The 7,903-nt window shown below is 50.6% G+C and overlaps 2 protein-coding genes across 4 annotated transcripts in view; both read left to right on the top strand.

Annotated features, from left to right (window-relative positions):
• Nucleotides 1–7,903, top strand: part of SNRNP40 (small nuclear ribonucleoprotein U5 subunit 40) — a 202,650-nt gene that overhangs the window by 46,405 nt on the left and 148,342 nt on the right. The gene's annotated exons all lie outside the window — the stretch shown is intronic.
• The window catches only part of FABP3 (fatty acid binding protein 3), a 263,378-nt gene that overhangs the window by 215,357 nt on the left and 40,118 nt on the right, over nt 1–7,903 (top strand). The window lies entirely within an intron of this gene.

The following is a 7,903-nucleotide window of genomic DNA, read 5'->3' as shown; positions in this document are numbered from 1 at the left end:
CCCAGAAGTAGGGCTCTGTAATTACTCTCCCTTCACCCTTAGCCCTGTCCTCAGCCACCTCTGGACGAGACAATGTTAGGGAAAGAAGTCTCTGTGCCTCAAAGCTGGCCCCAGGGCCAAGGAGCTGGTTGACTGCATCCTTGGGTGATTCACTGGATGCCAGGCTTAGCCATTAATTGCACCAGGACTGTTCCACAAACACACCCTACACTTTCCCTCCTCCGCACTTTTGCCCACACAATGCCCTCCTCTTTTTTTTTTTTTTTTTTTTTTTTTTTTTTTTTTTTTTTTTTGAGACAGGGTCTCACTCTGTCACCCAGACTGGAACACAGTGGCCCAATCATGGCTCACTGCAGCTTCAACCTCCTGGACCCAAGTGATCCTCCCACCTCAGCCTCCCAAGTAGCTGGGACCAGCAGTGTGTACTACCACGACCAGCTAATTTTTTTTTAAATTTTTTGTAGAGGTGAGGTCTCCTTACATTGCCCAGGCTGGTCTCAAACTCCTGGGCTTAAGCAATCCTCCTGCCTTGGCCTCCCAAATTGCTGGTACTACAGATGTGAGGCACTGCACCTGGCAGATGCCCTCCTCTTGAAGATCCTTCTCCTTATCCCTCTTTCTCCCTTTTGAAGCTTGCTCACATGCCATACCTCTCAGTGAAGAGAGCCACCACCATCACCCCCCCAACCCACTACCTGGCTCCATTAGGAATGTACATTCTCCTGATTCCCCCAAGCTTCCAAACAATATGGACCTCCCTTATGGCCTCACAAACAACCTGAGCACATGCTCAACTTTCCCCATAGTACCATTTGAGCCCCACAACAGCCCTGAGAAGTTGATTAATTCCCCACCCACTCCAGTTTACAGATGAGGAAACCGAGGAACAAAGAAGTAGTGACATGCTAAATGTAAACCAAGCATTGAATAAACGTTGACTGTGATCACAGTGGTGGTTGTCACTGTTGCTCAAGGCCACACGGCTCAGAAGAAGCAGAGCTGGAAGGCCACCTGGCCTGGCTTTCACCCTGATGTCCTACTGCTTCCCTTGAAAAAGTAGAGGTGACAATATCTAGTCTTCCTATTTTTCTGTCCAGTAATATTTCAGTGCTTCCCTAACCGAAGGCCTTTAGGAGACTGTGAGCCACCCAACAACGGTCTGCTATCTAGCCATCCCCTCTCCTACCCAGAGCACAGTACAGGGCCTGGCAGTGAACGCTTGCTGGATGAATGTCTGACCTTTTACCTTAAGTCCACTTTCCTCCTTCTGCTGTGACTGACAGTCTGATCCAAAAACAGCCCTACACAGTCATCTTCTGCACAGAAATCCTTTAGGCTGAAATGCCACCAAGCAGTCTCAAGTGAGCCCTCCTCACATACTCCCATCCCAGGGTCAGCTCCCTTGGACACTTCTGCTCCAAGAGCTGAATTTTTCATCCCACAATCCCTCCCTATCCATGACCTAGAACAGTAGAAAGCACCCAAGACCAAGAGGAACGACCCCTGGGATTCTTGTTCTGCCACAGATGACCATGCCCTATGCCATCCTTGGGGGGCCACTTCACCCCACAAGGGGTGTCTGTCCATCCCTTTCCCTGAAATAGGGAGGGTTGTTCTGTTTAACCTCATCGAACAAGTGTGAGCATCTGAGAAAGCATTCTCAGAAATAAGCAGTTATCTGCAAGGAACGAGGGATTAAGATGACTGTATGTGTAAAGGGACAGCCACTCTGGCTTCAGGCTAAAATTTTCCAGAGCAAGGTAATGTGCTGCCACTGTCCTGGCCTCCCGCCTGCCCAAGACCAAGGCCAGCTGGGCTCTCACATGCCCGGCATGGAGGGCATAACTCACTGTGTGGCTGGGTCCCGGTGACTCCTCCTCTCTCAGCCTCATGCTTCTCATCTGGAAAATAAAGGTATGGGTTTTTTGCCCCAGCTATCTCAGGGGACTACTGAGGAGATGAAATGAGGACATAGATAAAGAGCTTCATTTCTTGGTGTCCTGGCCAGCCCATCAGCCTTTACTCCCAGCTTTGAACCTCCTGCATGGGGCCAGAATAGCTCTGTCTCTTGCACCCCCAAAAGCACGGTCACAGTCAGCAGCTATGTGATACTGGCAAATCACCCAACCACTCGGAGCCTCACTGAAGGGCTGGAATTCAGGATTCAGCTTCTCCACCCAATGCCATGTAAACCATGTCCCTTGAAATAAACATGTAGGGGTCATTTGGTCCATTGCCCTGTGCCCATCACCCAGCCCAGACAGATGCTCAACTCCAGTTCCCAAAGGAAGCAGGCTCTGACTTCTTGGACCACCCATCCCAAGGTTGCCTAATCTGATCTCACTGGGCCTGAGTTTTTAAGTCTGCAACATAGGAACGAACTCCTGCCCCGGCCCCAGTGCCCCCAATTCATTCTCACCCCATCCCCTCTTACCATCCTCCCATCCATGAGGACTCAGATGTGTGCCGGCTTTGAGGCCTCCTATCCCTTGGGCTTCACTGTCTGTACTGGCCTCTATTTCCTGCTTCTGACCCATTTACAGAGCAGGGCTGAGGCCATCCCTTATGAATATGCATATAGGATAATGAGAGCTTGGGACTGGGGGAGCATCTGGGGAGAGGTATTCACGTAGGCACCATCCACTCTGCTCTCCCCATAAACACCCCCCAGCCAAGGCTGTCCTTCCTCACAAAGTGTGCATGGGATTTCGGAGCAAAGGCTAAAGTAACAATAATCATATTCACAGCATGCATTTTTAAGAGCTTACAACATGCCAGGCACTCTGCTGGGATTATCTCCTTTAAGATGCATTTAAGGTAGGAACTATTGCCCCCATTTAGCAAATAAGGAAATTGATGCTCCAAGCAGTTAGGTAACTTGTACATAAATCATATGGGGAACATGCACAGTGATCATGTGCCGAGCCAGGGTGGAACCCGGGTTTTCTCAGGAGAATGGAATTCCAAAGTTGGTGCTCTAAACCCCTGCTGCCCAGATGTTCAGGGCCAAGCCAGGAGCCCTGAGCTGTCATGGGGCCACATCTGGATCTCACATGCCAGCAGATGAGCCCCCAGTGGTCTTAGGTGATCTTGTGAAAGGACCCAGGTCCTGGCAGGGACTCTATCTGGAAAGTATGGAGACAGGCAGACACAATGTGTGTTCACACACGTGCAGGCACACAGTGATGCAAACTTGAGCGTGCACACACACACAGGGTGTTCTGTGTGCATGGATGTAACTGTGTGGGGTGGGAGTACCCCTGTGGCTGCCCAGTGTATGTGCCTCTGTGCTGCTCTGGTGACTTTTTTCCAATCAACACTTAGAGAGGGCCACAGTGGGCCAGGAGCTGGGAATACAGTGTGAATAGGGCAGACACAGTCCCAGCCTGTGTGGAGTGGATGGTCTGTGGGATTTGCTTCCCATGCGCAGTAACACTCTGGAAGGAATCCGTTTCCTTCGTGGGAAGCTACTAGGGGTTGAGAGAGAAGATGGGTAAGAGTGGAAAAGGTAGGACATCTGAGGTAGGTAGCTCAAGGGAGCCTCTGGCACTTGCCAGAAATGTGTGGAGGAGAGAGCCAGGGCCTGGCACCAGCTCCACGAGAGTCACAGGTCTGAGGATTCCCAAAGGTCTCCAGACGCTTTCCTTACAGATGTCCAGGGTCTTCTGTGAAAGCACATGTGGGCTGTGTGTGTGTTGGGGAGCGGGGGTGTTTAGGTATATGTGCACAGGTGAGCGTGTGTGGTTATGTGGATATGTGCATGGAATGTACATGTATAAATGTGGGGACATGGGTAAGTCATATGTGGTGTGTACACATGTAGGGTTTACATGTAGAGGTAGGGGTATGCCTATGTGTGTGGCAGGGCCTGTTACTGCAAAGGAGAGAAGAGAGGGCCATTTGGCCCAGGTCTCACATTCAGAAGCCTCAAAAATGCATCCAAAAATGAGATGGAATGAAAGAAGGGAGAGAGGGATGGATAGCTAGGTAGATGGATAGGCAGAGGGCTGGCTGTGCAGAAAGATGGATAGAGGGTTGGACAGGGGAATGGATATGTGATAAAGCAGATGCTGCAAAATGTTCATTGTAGCCCCCAGGTGCTGAGTGTACGGGTGCTCACTGTACCATTCTTTCAACCCTTCTGGAGGCTTGACACTTTTCATAATACAAGGTGCACCCAAAGTGGGCTGGATGTCTAGCCCCGGAGAATCATGGATGAGATGGGAAAAACAGAATGTTCTTCATGCCATTTGAAACTTACATCTAATCACTGGACCACACAGCAATGTGAAATCACATTTTTTATAATTCTTGTGATGATCTTGTGAGTGCCAATTGCATTGCATTGGATGTGTGTGGGTGCATGTGAGTGTTAAAAAACATTAATTTGCTAAATAAAAACATACCACATTGTGAACATCCTATTTAGGCATTTCTTCATTTTTAAATTACCAGGAGACTTAAAAGACAGAAGTGGTCTGGCTCGGCCAGGCGTGGTGGCTCATGCCTGTAATCCCAGCACTTTGGGAGGCCAAGATGGGCAGATCACCTGAGGTTGGGAGTTCAAGACCAGCCTGACCAACATGGAGAAACCCCACCTCTACTAAAAAATACAAAATTAGCCAGGCATGGTGGCGCATGCCTGTAATGCCAGCTACTCGGGAGGCTGAGGCAGGAGAATAGCTTGAACCCAGGAGGTGGAGGTTGCAGTGAGCTGAGATCGGACTATTGCACTTTAGCCTGGGCAACAACAGCGAAACTCCATCTCAAAAAAAAAAAAAAAAAGGAAGTGGCCTGGCTCTTTCCGTCTGTGAGCTCCTGCTATGTAGCATGTGTGTATGGGTTTGCATGTATGTGCACGTGTCAGGGATGTGAGCACACGTGGGTGGGTCAGACTGACACCCATGTGAGTGCCCACACAGAGAGCTCAGCCTCCTCCAAGCCCCACTGGGGCCAGCACCACTCTGAGGTGAGGAGGATGTCTTAGGACTGAAGAAGGGCAGCCACTAGCCCCAGGGCAGCATAGGGGACCAGGAACTCTGTCATCTGAGGCTTGGACACGCTCAGGCCAAGCGGCGTCCTCCGGCCAGCAGCGAGAGTGTGGGAGGTTGTTTCCTGGAGGAGGAGGATGGGGCAAAGGCAGGATGTCCATAGCCCTCCTGGGCCCAGTGACTCCTTTCTTCCTCCCCATACATTTATATCTCCTGTCGAGACCATTCATCCTCCCCTGCTCAGTGCCTGTGGGCCCAAGCGGTCAATACCCCGTCATTGGATAGATGGAGAAATGGAGGCCTGGAGATAATGCAGCCACTCAGGCCACACAGCAAGTCAGCCCAGAGCCAGCCTGAGATCCAGCCTGGGTCCTAATCTCTGCCCCTACTCCCTGCCATCTCTGCATCTCCCTCCTTCAGTCATTTGTCCACCAGCCAAGGCCTACAGGGGTCCTACAGAATGGGCTCCAGGCCCAGCAGACCTAGCAGGGGAGGCCCCAGAGTGCCCTCCTGCCTGAGGAGGTCACATACAAAATCCAGGAAGACAGATGGGCACCAAAAACAGCAGGTGGCTGAGAGGTAGGTCCTGGCTCAGCCACCAACCCTGTTAGAGTGACCCTAGATAGCCCCCTGCCCCTCTCTAGGCCTCAGTTTCTCCATCTGTAAATAAATGGGTTGAGGCCGGGAACAGTGTCTCACACCTGAAATCCCAGCACTTTGGGAGGCCTAGGTAGGCAGATCACTTGAGCTCAGGAGTTCGAGACCAGACTGGGCAACATGGCAAGACTCCCATCTCTATTAAAAACACAAAGAAATAGTCAGGCATGGTGGTGCACACCTGTGGTCTCGGCTACTCAGGAGGCTGAAGTGGGAGCATCGCTTGAGCCTGGGGAGTAGAGGTTGCAGTGCGCCAAGATTGCACCACTGCACTCCAGCCTGGGCAACAGAGTGACACCCTATCTCACACACACAAAAAAGATACATAAATTAAAATAAATAGGTTGAACTACTAACAGTGGCTTTCAAATAATGTTTTGAAGCAGAATCCCTAAGTAGCTATAAGAGGAGCTCTCCTGGCCCACGTGGGGAAGGCAGGTGGATCTTGGCCCCTCACCCACTCTCCACTAAGAAGCTGGCCAAAGAATGTCCCACCAAATCACAGAAACAGTGGACAAAAAACCAGCCTTCAGCACATAACCAGGGCCCAATTCCAGATGGGCTATTTACCAACTGCATAGACCTAGGCAAGGCTCTCCAAGCCTCAGCTTGCTCATCTGTAAAATGGGGGCAACGATACCAACGTCCTACAGCTGTGTGACAATTAACTGAGATAATTCATGCCCAGTGCTTGGTATGTGGTGAACATATTAAAACTTGAAGCAACAGTGACTGTTACTACTAGTTAGCCCTCAGATGAGAACCAGCGTGAACTCGCCGACTTCACCATGAGTTGTATCTCTTGTGCCAGCCCCCAAAGCCAGTGTATTTTGGCAGCTACTATCCCAAATTCCTCAGCTCTGCCTACCTCTGCAGCTGCTCCAGAACAGCTGGGCATGCAGGGGCTGCTGCAAGGCCAGGCCTGGGCCCTGGGGAGGGCAAGCACAGGGTTCCCTGTAATCAGGCCAGGCCTCAGAGCAAGGCCCGTTTCATCTGGACAACCAAGCCCCTGGCAGGCCATCATTAACTCCCCGCCTCCCTTGCTCAGCACTCAACCCTGACCCAGCTGCTGAAGCTTCAGAGAGAAGGCAGCAGGCGTTTAGCCAAAGCCTTTCATTCCTAGGATCCCTCCCCAGGGTCTCCCAGGACCACTGGACTCAGGGAAGGTTCTGGTGACATAAGCAGGAAGGAAAGTCTGTCTGAAGCCAGGACCTCCACTCGCCCTACAGGCAGCAGTCCACCCTGAGGAACAACGGAGACCTGGCATTGAGACTCCTACAACCTCAAAGCTGAAGAAAGCTCTAAAGCCATCTCACGTATATATGTACAATACTATACTATTCAGCCTTAAAAAGACAGGAAATTCTGACATATGCTGCAACGTGGCTGAACTTTGAGGATGTTATGCTAAGTAAATAAGCCAGACACAAAAGGACAAAAACTGTATGATTTCACTTATACAAGGTACCCAGAGTACTCTAATTTGTAGAGACAGAAAGTACAGTGGTAGTTGCAGGGACTGGGAAGACAGCAGAATGGAGAGTTATTTTAAAAAAAAAAAGCAAGATGGGCCGGGCGCGGTGGCTTAAGCCTGTAATCCCAGCACTTTGGGAGGCCGAGACGGGTGGATCATGAGGTCAGGAGATCGAGACCATCCTGGCTAACACGGTGAAACCCCGTCTCTACTAAAAAATACAAAAAAAACTAGCCAGGTGAGGTGGCGGGCGCTGTAGTCCCAGCTACTCGGGAGGCTGAGGCAGGAGAATGGCGTGGACCCGGGAGGCGGAGCTTGCAGTGAGCTGAGATCCAGCCACTGCACTCCAGCCTGGGAGACAGAGCGAGACTCCGTCTCAAAAAAAAAAAAAAAAAAAAAAAAAAAAAAAAAAGCAAGATGGGCCGGGCGCAGTGGCTCATGCCTGTAATCCCAGGTACTCTGGAGGCTGAGGCAGGAGAATTGCTTGAACCCAGGAGGCAGAGGTTGCAGTGAGTTGAGGTCTCACCATTGCACTCCAGCCTAGGCAACAAGAGTGAAACTCCATCTCAAAAAAAAAAAGAAAAAGAAAAGAAAAGATGAAAGACAAGTGTTGGCTGGGTGTAGTGGCTCATGCCTGTAACCCTAGCACTTTGGGAGGCTGAGGCAGGAGGACTGCTTGAGCCCAGGAGTTCAAGACCAGCCTGGACAACATGGCGAGGCCTCTATCTCTACAAAACATATATATATATTTTTGTTTTGTTTTGTTTTGTTTTGAGATGGA

The sequence above is a fragment of the Macaca thibetana genome, chromosome 1 (assembly GCF_024542745.1).
Source record: "Macaca thibetana thibetana isolate TM-01 chromosome 1, ASM2454274v1, whole genome shotgun sequence".
In the NCBI taxonomy this organism is placed as follows: Eukaryota; Metazoa; Chordata; class Mammalia; order Primates; family Cercopithecidae; genus Macaca; species Macaca thibetana.
The sequence above is the reverse complement of the archived record's forward strand: the minus strand, read 5'-3'. Positions and strand labels throughout refer to the sequence as shown.